The sequence below is a fragment of the Rhinopithecus roxellana genome, chromosome 7 (genome assembly GCF_007565055.1).
Source record: "Rhinopithecus roxellana isolate Shanxi Qingling chromosome 7, ASM756505v1, whole genome shotgun sequence".
Lineage (NCBI taxonomy): Eukaryota > Metazoa > Chordata > Mammalia > Primates > Cercopithecidae > Rhinopithecus > Rhinopithecus roxellana.
The window spans coordinates 114,167,491-114,179,585 of record NC_044555.1 but is presented as its reverse complement, the minus strand read 5'-3'; positions in this window follow the sequence as shown (position 1 = coordinate 114,179,585).

Genomic DNA, 12,095 nt, shown 5'->3' with positions numbered 1-12,095 from the left:
AATAGTTTCAACATACTCTAGTATTTAAGATAGTAATCAATACAAAACGCCACCAAAAAGATTTATTTTTGAGAAACTGGTATGATAAATCAATAGTAAACTTACATAGAACTCTAAATTAACCATTTAATCTTAAGCTATAGCTCAATATAACTAAAGCATATTATATGTGAAAGAAATATGTAGCCAAATAAACTGATGGCAGGGCCTTGGTTTGTGCAATACCTACATAAGATATCAAAAGAATATGTGCAAAATGACCTATTTTATTTTTCTATCCTGTGCAATTGCTCCTTATACCTACAAGGCAGAAGAACTTTTCATGATCCATCAGTAATTCATTCTAATACATTTATGTCATCATTTATTTTTCAAAATTTTATGCAAATCTATGTGTAATACTATAAAATTAATCCCAAGTAAGAAATAAGGAAATTGTTTAAGTAGATGCCTGGGGAGGCAGGCTGAATGAGAAAATATTGAGATAATAGAAGTCCATGAAGAGGACACGTTGAGTGATTCTCTATATTCTGTGGTGATAGAGGCAGAAAACACATTTCCTTAGGTACATCATTCATTCATGAACAGAATGAAATAAAATACTAATAATTTAATTCTATCAGAAATTTTTTGCTCTTTAGGCAGGCTTAACATTACCATTTTTTTCTTAATCCTAACTAAAACATAGACCCAACTTTGAGTATGGAGCACAATATCGATTGCAATTCCTAAGACAACTGCCATCATATGTTAATTTTCACTTTTATTTTAGGTTCAGGGATGTATGTGCAAGTGTGTTATACAGGTAAATGGCATGTTGCAGGGGTTCGGTGTGTAGATTATTTCATCATCCAGGCAATCAGCATAGTACCCCACAGGGAGTTTTTTATATCCTTACCCTCTTCCCACCTTCCACTCCAAAGTAGGTCTCAGTATCTGTTGTTGCCTTCTTTGTGTCCATAGGTATTCAATGTTTAGCTCCCACTTATTAGTGAAAACATGCAGTATTTGATCTTCTTCTCCTGTGTTTATTTGCTTAAGATAAGGCCTCCAGCTCCATCCATGTTGCTGCAAAGGACATAATATCATTATATTCTTTGGCTGCATAGTACTCCATAGTATATATGTACCACATTTTTTTATCCAGTCCACTGTTGATGGGCACATAGGTTGATTCCATGTGCTTGCTATTATGAATGGTTCTGCAAAGAACATTTATGTGCACATGCCTTTATAATAAAATGATTTATATTCCTTTGGGTATATACCCAGTGATGAGATTGCTGGGTCAAGTTGTATTTCTGTCTTGAGGTCTTTGAGGAATAGCCACACCGCTTTCCACAATGGGTGGACTAAATTACATGTCCACAAACAGTGTATAAGTGTTCCCTTTTCTTCTGAACCTCACCAGCACATGTTATTTATTGGCTTTTTAATAATACCCATTATGGCTGATGTGAGATGATATCTCATTGTGGTTTTGATTTGCATTTCTTGTAATGATCAGTGATGTTGAGTTTTATTTCATATGCCTCTTGGCTGCATGAATGTTTTCTTTTGAAAAGTATCTGTTCATGTCCTTTGCCCACTTTTTAATGAGATTGCTTGTTTATTTCTTTTTCTTGCCTGATTGTTCTGGCGAGGACTTCAAATATTACATTGAATAGGAGTGGTAAGAGAGGGCATCCTTGTTTGTCTCGTTCTCAAGGGGAATGCTTCCAGCTTTTGCCATTCAGTATGATCTTGGCTGTGGATTTGCCATAGATGGCTCTTACTACTTTTGGGTATATTCCTTCAACATTTCCTTTATTGAGAGTTTGTAACATGAAGTGGTGTTGAATTTTATTAAAAGTCTTTTCTGCATCTATTGAGATTATTATTTGGTTTTTGCTTTCAGTTCTGTTTATGTGATGAATCACATCTATTGATTTGCATATGTTGAACTAACCTTGTATCCTGGATATAAAGCTGGTTTGATTGTGATGGGTTAGCTTTTTGATGTACTACTGGATATGGTTTGCCAATATTTTGCTGAGGATTTGTGCATTTATATCCATCAAGGATATGGCCTGAATTTTATTTTTTTTTATTGTGTCTCTGCCATGTTTTGGTATCAGAATGATGCTAACCTCATAGAATGACTTAGGGAGGAGTCTCTCCTCCAATATTTTTGGAATAGTTTCAGTAGAAATGACACGAGGTCTTCTTTGTATATCTAGTAGAATCTGGCTGTGTATCTCTCTTGTCCTGGGCTTTTTTTTCAGTTGGTAGGATATTTATTACTGACTCAATTTTCAAGCTTGTTTTTGGTCAGTTCAGGGATTCAATTTCTTCCTGGCTCAGTCTTTTGAGGGTGTATTTGTCCAGGAATTTATCTAGTCCTTTTAGATTTTTTAGTTTCTGTGCATGGAGGTTTTCATAATATTCTGTAGTGGTTGTTTGTATTTTTATGGGGTCAGTGTTAGTATTCCCTTTGTTATTTGTGTTTTTATTTATTCAGATACTCTCTGTTTTCTTCTTTATTATTCTAGCTAGCAGTCTATTTTATTAATTTTTCAAAAAACCAACTGCTAAATTTGTTGATCTTTTGAATGGTTCTTCATGTCTCAATCTCCTTCAGTTCAGCTCTGATTTTTGGTTATTTCTTACCTTCTGCTAGGTTTGGGGTTGGTTTTCTATTGCTTCTCTTTTCCCTCTAGTTGGGATGTTAGGTTTTTAATTTGAGATATTTCTAACTTTTTGATTTTGGCAAATAGTGCTATAATGTTTCTTCTTAACACTGTGTTAGCTGTGTCCTAGAGATTCTGAATATTGTACCTTTGTCCTTTTTAGCTTCAAATAACTTTTTGATTTCTCCCTTAATTTCATTATTTGCCCAGAAGTCATTCAGGAGCAGGTTATTCAATTTCCATGGAATTGTATTATTTTGAGTGAATTTCTTAGTATTATTTCTTATTTGATTGCACTGTGGTCTGAGAGAGTGATTGTTATGTTTTCAATTCTTTTGCATTTGCTGAGGAGTGTTTTATATCTGAATCTGTGGTCAGTTTTAGAGGATGTGCCCTGTGCAGATGAGAAGAATGTATATTCTGTTGTTTTGGGGTGGAGAGTTCTGTAGATGTCTGTCAACTCCATTTAAGCCCGTGTTGAGTCAGGTCCTGAATGTCTTTGTTAATTTTTTGCCTTGATGTTCTGTCTAATATTGTCGGTAGAGTGTTTAAGTCTCCAGTGTTTTATTGGATGGGAGTCTAAGTCTCTTTGAAGGTGTCTAAGAGCTTGTTTTATGAATCTGTGTGCTCTTCTTTTGGGTGCCTATATATTTAGGATAGTTAGGTCTTCCTGTTGAATTGAAGCCTTTATTATTATGTAATGCCTTTCTTTCTTTTTTTGATCTTTGGTGGTTTAATGTCTATTTTGTCTGAAATTAGGTTTCCAACCTCTGCTTTTTTTTTCTGCTTTCCATTTGCTTTGCATATTTTTGTCCATCCCTTTATTTTGAGCATATGGGCATCATTGCATGTGAGATGGGTCTCTTGAAGACAGCATACCAATGGGACTTGTTTTTTGTTTGTTTGTTTGTTTGTTTGATTTGGGGTTTTTTGTTTTTTTTTTAATCTATCTTGCCACTCTGTGCCTTTTACTTGGAACATTTAGCTTGTTTACATTCAAGGTTAGCATTGATATGTGTGGATTTGATCCTGTCAGCATGATATTAGCTGATTATTATGCAGACTTGTTTGTGTGGTTGCTTTATGGTGTCACTCTGTGTACTTAAGTGTGTTTTTGGAATGGCTGGTAACAGTCCTTCCTTTCCACATTTAGTGCTCCCTTCAGGAGCTCTAGTGACAGATTTAGTGGCAACAAATTCACTCAGCATTTGCTGATCCAAAAAGGATCTTATTTCGTCTTTGCTTATGAAGCCTCGTTTGGCCAGATACAAAATTCTGGATTGGAGTTTCTTTTCTTTTGGAATGTTGAATATTGGCCCCAACCTTTTCTGATTTGTAGGCTTTCTGCTGAGAGGTCCACTGTTAGTTTCATGGGTTTCCCTTTGCTGGTGACCTGGCCTTTCTCTCTAGCTGCCTTAAACATGTTTTGTTTCATTTTGACCTTGGCAAATCTGTACAAGAACTCTGACAGTCTTCCTGGTCTCTGTGTGGCAGCTGTACCACTTGGCTGTGTCCAGGCAGCTACCTTTGAATCCTCAACTGACTATTCTTATTTTGTTGACAAAACTTGTGTAGGTCTCAGGCCTATAGACTAATGTAGATATCCTTGACTCCTTTATGATAATGGTTAAATAAATAGACTTGGGATGGTCTTCTTGTGAATATTTTTGTGGGACTTCTCTGCATTACCTGAATTTGAATGTTAACCCCTCTAGCTAGAATGGGAAAATTCTCCTGGATGATACCCCAAAATATGTTTTCTAAATTGCTTTTATTCTCCCCATCTCTTTCAGGGACAGCAATGAGTCATAGATTTTGACTCTTTAAATGATTCCATATTTCTCAGAGGTTTCATTCTTTCCTCTTCATTCTTTTTCCCTGTTCTTGTTTCACAGTCTTTTTTCAGAAATCCAGTATTTGAGCTCTGGGATTGTTTTTTCTCTTGGTCTATTCTGCTATAAATACTTGCAATTGCATTATAAAATTCTTGTAGTCTGTTTTTCGGCTCTGTCAGGTCAGTTACATTCTTTCCTATACTGCTTATTTTGTCTGTCAGTTCCTGTATCATTTGTTGTGATTCGTGGCATCCTTGGATTGGGTTTCAATGTACTCCTGCATCTCAGTGATCTTTGTTCCTATCTATATTCTTAATTCTATTTCTGTCATTTCAACCATCTCAGTCCAGTTCAGAACACTTGCTGAAAAGGTAGCACAATCGTTTGGAGGAAAGAAGGCACTCTGGCTTTTTGAGTTGTCAGAGGTCTGGCACTGGTTGTTTCCCATCTTTGTGGGCTGGTGTTCCTTCAGTCTTTGAAGTTACTGTCCTTTGGAAGGGCTTTTATTTCTTTTATTTGATGACCTTGAGGGTTTGATTGTGGTAAAGGTGGTTTATTAGTCAGGGTTCTCTAGAGGGACAGAACTAATGGAATATATATATATATATATGTTTATTAAATATTAACTCACACAATCAAGGTCTCATAATAGGCCATTTGCAGACTGAGGAGCAAGGAGAGCCAGTCTGAGTTTCAAAACTGAAGAACTTGGAGTCTGATGTTCGAGGGCAGGAAGCATCCACACCAGAGAAAGATGTAGGCTGGGAGGCTAAGCCAGTCTGTCTTTTCACATTTTTCTGCCTGCTTATATTCTGGCCGCACTTACAGCTGATTAGATTGTGCCCTCCCAGATTGAGGGTGGGTCTTCCTTTCCCAGCCCATTAACTCAAATGTTAATTTCCTTTGGCAACACCCTCACAGACACACCCAGGATACTTTGCATCCTTCAATCCAATCAAGATGACACTCACTTTTAACTATCACAGGTGGGTTCAGTTAACTAGCTTCATTTTTGGAAAATTTTAGGGGCCAAGGCTCAGTTTTCAACATTTGTACTGCATGCTCAAACTCTGAGGGACTTATATCAGACCCCAATGTCATTCTCTGGCTCCTTGAGGTATCAACCCACTGCACTAGGGGACCAAGATGCTTTTGGACCAGTGGTCACTACACTCTGATGGTTGGTGCCAGGCAAAGCATTTCTTAGGGCAAAGGTAGTGGGATCTTTTCTAATTTGCACGTCCCAGCAGCAGTGGCAGCAACAGTATGGAGGGGTGCATGCAAGCAACAACTTGGAGGAGTGCATGCTAGCTGGCTGCAGCAGGGTGTTAGTGGGTGCCAGGGTGCCTATCTTCTTGGGGGCATTCACAGCAGTGGCAGAGGCAGCACAGCTGGTATAGGGCAAGCAGAAAGGGGGCCTGTTGGAGGTTGTGCATGCTGTCACCCTTGTGGTGTTAGCACAGGGGCAGAGCATTGGAGGGCACAGGTCTGTGTGCACCCTCTGGCTGCTCAGGGTTGTGGAGGGCTTGCTGTTCTGCATACCCAGTTTCACTCCAGCAGCAGTCTTGGCACAGGGGCAGGGCGCTGATGGGGGCAGGGCTGGCAGAATCTGTGCCTGCCAAAACTCTGAATGAAATGATGATAAGGCAAGGGGGTGGGGGCAGAGTGCACTCCCACCAGCAGCAGAAGCAGGGCAGGGTGTGCACACAAATGTTCACTGGCAGGGCAGGTAAGGCAAAATCCACTCACAGGCACACATGCTGACAGATGTGAAGGGCAGCCATAGGCCTGGGGGAAGCTACAGTGGTGGGAGGGAGTAGGCAGGATGGTGCATGGCCATGGGGGCTGCCCAGCTGAAGCTCTCATCCGTCAGACACAGTCCACTAGTACAGGAGCTATGGTGCAGTGCCTTGGGGCACCCAACGCTGCATTGCAAGCAAGTGCAACCAGGATGGGGTCCTGAGAGAGGCCGGCAGACCAAGGGGTTTTCAGGTCAGACCAGCCCCATTTGATGGGCAAGATCACCCTGCAGAGTTCAGGTCTGACAGCTCCCCTAAGGCTAAAGTCTCCTATGGGAGCAAGTCAAGGCTAAAAGGATGGGCATCCCTGGCTGTGCTCCACTACAGACACTCCCAAACCAAACCCACTAGGCTCTGCATAGGTTGGTGTGCTCACCTTAGCACTTCTCTAAGAAGCTCTCCCTGCCAACTGAAGTGTCCATGGTGGTCTAGGGATTTCCTCCTGCCAGGATTCCAGAGGCCCAGGTTGCTCCTTGCCAGTTCAACTCATTCATTTGTGCCACGCGGGCCGGGAATGAGTCCCAGGATATGGTAGCCCCATGCAGGGTTCCCAGCTTCCTCTCTCTTCAGCCCATCTTCTGTGCCTTCCCTCCATCCACCTTAGTGCCTTCCTTCTGAAGATCTGTTAGGAGTGCACCAGTCGTCTTGATCCCTCAGTGGCAGCTATACCATCTGGCTGCATGTAGTCAACTATCTTCGAATCTCCAACTGAGTCTTCTTATTTTGTTGATAAAACCTGTGTAGGTCTCAGGACTATGAACCGATGCAGATTTTCTTGACTCCTATATAATAATGATAAAAAATTAGACAATTAAAATTACCCAAACTGTTGCACTGGGGATTTAATTTCCAACGTATAAATTTGGATGGATACATTTAGACCATAGCAGTGTCCTTCCAAAATTTGTTTGTTGGAACTTTATACCCACTGTGATAATATTAAGAGGTGGAGCCGTTGGGAAAGTGATTAAGTCATGAGTGTTCGTGAATAGGACAAGTGATCTTATAAAACATGTTGAAAGGGGCACCCTAGTCCTTTTCTTCCCTTTGTCCCTTCCACCATGCGAGGACACAGTGTTTATTCCCTCCAGAGGATTCAGCAACAAAGCACCATCTTGGAAGCAGTGAGTGAGCGCTTACCAGACAATGACTCTGCTAGTGTTTTCATCTTAGATTTCTCAATCTCTGTAACTGTGAGATATAAATTTCTATTATTTATAAATTGCTTGGCTAAGGTATTTTGTTATAGCAGCAGGAATGGACTAAGACATCTTGCAATAAAATTATTACAGTAGGAAAAAACATGGAAACTATTTATGATAAATTAACCTAAAGAAGCAGAATGGAAAATAACTTATGTACTTAATAATGTAATATATCTACCAGTAGGGGAGCACACATAAATAAATAATAGCTATACTTTATTGAGATCTCTAATAGCACCATGTACTTTATCTGATTGAATTCCTGTATCAGACATGTAATGTAATTACAATTATTACTCAAGCTCACTGGTTAAGGCAAGGATGGGAAGAGAAGAAGAGGGGAATTCTCCCAAAGGCACAAAGATAGTAAATGGCAAAGCCAGGGCTCCAAACCTAATGCTTATCTTACCTCAGTAAAACAATGTCAATCAAATACAAGGATGAATAATACATCAGAAACATTTTCCACTCTCTAGGAACTCGTGAGTCTCCCACAGTTGTAGACAACTAAAAACAATAACATTTACGATGCACTTACTATCACCTCAATGCTGTGCTAAACCATTTAAAAATACTTTATTTTGCTTAATCTTTACAATGAGACTATAAAATAAGTACTGTTAGTATCTCTGTTTTAAAGATGAGGAAGCCAAGAGAAACTTGCCTAAGGTCACACAGCTCATAAGGAAGCTGGGACAAGGATTGAGACATATGAAAAACAGCATTTTTTTGTACATTAAGGTAAACGGATTATTGGTGAGATTCCTTTGGAATAACGCTTTCATCCTTTTTCCAGTGGAAAACAAAGCACCGAAGCAGATTATATTTCCGTGAGTCATTTTCTGCTTATGCTACTGAGAGAGATTTATTTGTTCCATAAACATTAGCTACCAGCCTCAATCCAGTGGTGTGCAATATTGTGTAAATGCAGCTCTCCCACACCTGCAGAGGAGTGACCTCAGGGAGCAAACAGAGGTTGCCTCAGCAGTCTCTCTCTCTCTCTCTCTCTCTCTCTCTCTCTCTCTCTCTCTTTCTCTCTCTCTCTCTCTCTTTCTCTCTCTCTTTCTCTCTCTCTCTATTTCATAGATCTATGATCCTGTTCTCAGAAACACTTAAAGTAGCTCTTCTCCTGTGCTTTAATGAAAGCTTGCTCTGACACTGCTATTGATAAGGGGTATTTGATGTCACTTTGGAACAAGTGGGCATGTGTATAATGATATATTTACAGGAAATTAATCCATCCTCTGGTCATGGAAGTTGGAAGAACATAAAAGCATGTAAGCAGCCTGAGATGGTTGACTGACAAGGAAATGACTAAGAGTCACCAAAATGCTATGACTTGGACACTTAAACTATCTAGCATGAGGATATACTCTCTTAGAGACTATAAAAGTCCACTATGTATTTTATGAGCAGGATTGTGAAAGCTTCTAAATGCGGCTACATTAGAAATATTTTAGGGAATGCAAAAAGTTGTCCTTTTAAATCATGATTATATAACAATTATTTAGAATGATTAAATTCTGATTTTCCTTGAAAAAATATAAACACTAAAATGTATGCATCTATAATGAGCTGTTATGTGGAGCAAATAGAAAAGGATAAAATAAAGTAGTTCAAAAGACCTTAGAAATAAAGAAACGAAACCAGAAAGAGTAAAATGGAATTTACTGATAACAGTGGCACAGTTAAAACTGGATGCCCTTTTTACTATGATGTATATAGAAATACATTCTGCAGTGCTCCTCCCCAAATTCCAAACCAGAATGATAACTTGAAAGTCACTCTCAACAATAATTAGGACTCTATGGTTTAAACAATTAATTTGCGCAATGGTAGTTGAAATGGAAACATAATTCATCTGTTTGCTAAGTGTTATGCGTTTCCCTGAAAACTGAACCAATTTCTAGCTATCTACATTATAAAATGTAGAATGTTAGAGCTTAGAGAGCATCCTCTGAAATTTTCAGGCTTTACATGAGGAAGCAGAGTTTCCACATGGGGGTTCACTGATTAGTCCTAGGGCACATGATAAGTAAGCACAGCTGCAGCTAGGACCCAGCACTCCAAGTCCAGCACTCTTCTTTTTATTAGCTATAATTTAGGTTTCTTTAGATTTTGTAAAATGGGATCAGAAAAGTATGTTCCTTGAAAACATTTTGAAGGAGGCTCAGTTTGGTCTTGGCTTCCCACAGCATTTTTGTTTTGTTCGCAAGCTCAGAAGTGCTGCACTCCACACCGTCCAATCCTTCTGGGCAATGTTACCTATTCCAGACCTTTGTCATTCCACTCCTTAAGGTTGTCACAGATTTTAATGAAAAATAAAAAAGCTTCAATAGTGGAATTTCAAGCCTTAGAAAAGAGTTTGGAAAGGAAGTGAATGTATATCCTCAAATCACAAATGGTTTCATGTACTAATGTTGTACTCCTGTGACCTACCCATCTCTGACTACAATTTTTTTCACAATTTTATCTTAGTATTTTCCATAGACAGTAATGCAAACCCTGAATACAGAGTCCCAGATTAGCTCACCAGTGAACATTTGCAACAAGGCTATTTCAGACAACTTAATGACCCAATGCCTCAGTAATCAAATCAATGGCTCAGCACCTGACCTTTAACTCGATAAAAATCTCTAACTCTGACAAATCCCTCATCTCACAGTCTTCTTTAAAAAATAATAAGAAAACAACACCAGAGCATGAGCCACTGTGAAATACCAGAACAAACTCCCTTATGATTTAATATAACATAGAATCACTTTTTCTTTCCAATAAATGGATCCGGACACCTACGGATTCAGTTCTAGTCCAGCAACTACAACTGCACAAAGAAGCCTGAGACTTCTGTCTTTTTACATAAAATATAGCTTACTGAAGAAGTGTTGCAGAATATGGATTAATCACACTCTTTGCTCCAGTAATAGTGTATGCCTATGTTACGACTTTACAGAACAATATCTTTATCCCAAAAATCTAAAGAGAGAAAAATGGCTCATGTCACTAAAACATATTGCCATGAAGTATTTTCTATCGCATAAGTGAGTAGAACTCTTTCTGCTTTTCACAAGGCTGCCATTTAATGGTGTTTTTTAAATAATAATAATAAGTCATAGCCATGCAGATGTTCAATGTTCAGCGTATTTTTTCTACTGTGCATGATAATGGCCTTTTCTTAAAGCTCTTTGATAGGATTGGTCAATATAGGCCCTGAAACCAATACAAATAGCTCACAGACAACATTCTAATTAGCAAAGGGGCCTACATGACTCTCAAAGTGTCCCCGTTTCTCTTGGCACAGCCTAAAAATCAATATGCATTTTCCTACAGAGACAGACAAATGACATTTAAAAAAAAAAAAAAACCAAAAAACTCTTTTCTCTCTTTCTCTGAAAGTAACCTAAGCTTTGAGAATTGTTATTCTGACTCTGAAAACTATCACCATTGTTTGCTTAGAGGTTCTGTGATACAGTGAACATATGTAGGCTTGGAATCACACAGATGTAGGTAGAAATACTAGGTCCTCTACTGGCTAACTGCATAATTTGGAGGCAGGTCATTTCACCTCTGTAAGCTTCAGTTTTCCCTCCCAACATAAAGTAGGCATGTGTAAATCAGCACAACTGATTTACTGAAGGGAGAACTCTGCTTCAGTTCCCATTCATGTTCTATATTTGGAAAGAGAAAATGAAGTAATTCATCTTATATCAATTCTGAATGAGGCCCAAGTGTTTTATTTATTAATTAGCATTTAAGATGTCAACAGATGTGCTCTATATATGAGTGAAAAATAGCTCCCATAGTTTATCTTCTTGATGCTCTCCAACTGCCAGGCACAGCAGTCTCTGGAATATTGAACAAGTTAATGGAGATGCCGCAGTGATGCACTGTTGTAGTTAGGAGCAGAACATTAAGCACAGAGTTCTTTAAGTATTTAGTTGTAGGCATATATCCTCAATCCTAATGAAAAAGAAGAAAATTTCTCAGTATCTCATTGCAACAGTTAATAGCATTAAACACCCCAAACCAACACGGTAAAGTTGAGGGAAAAATGCATCACATAAAAACAAGGGAATGTAATAATATTTTATTATCTGCAGCCCAACCAATATGCCTCTTTCCACTGTAATTAAACTTTTGGTTTGAATGAGTTTTTTTCTTTTTTAATAATTGAGTACATTTGCGTGTGCACAATAAGTATGAAATTATAATTATTGTCATGTAATGCATTTAATGTTCAGTCAATTGTATTATCTTCTGGTCTAAAACCTTAATATCTATTGAATTGAGAGTCCTGAACACAGAGTCCCAGATTAGCTCACCAATGAACAGAAAAAAAAAAAAAAAAAAAAAAAACAGAGCAAAGGGGAGAAAGAGGATAAAGAAAAAGAGAAAGTGAAAGAGATAGAGCACACAGGAGAGAGCAAGAGAGCATGAGAGCAAGAGTTGCTGTTCAGGACCATAACTGAAGGCTAATAGGATGTTTCATTACTATCCAGATATGATCCAGTTCCACCTGTAGTTTTATACTCAGGGAAAAAAGGATGCTTTATGTTCAATTAATTCTGAAGAATTTTTTATTGTTTA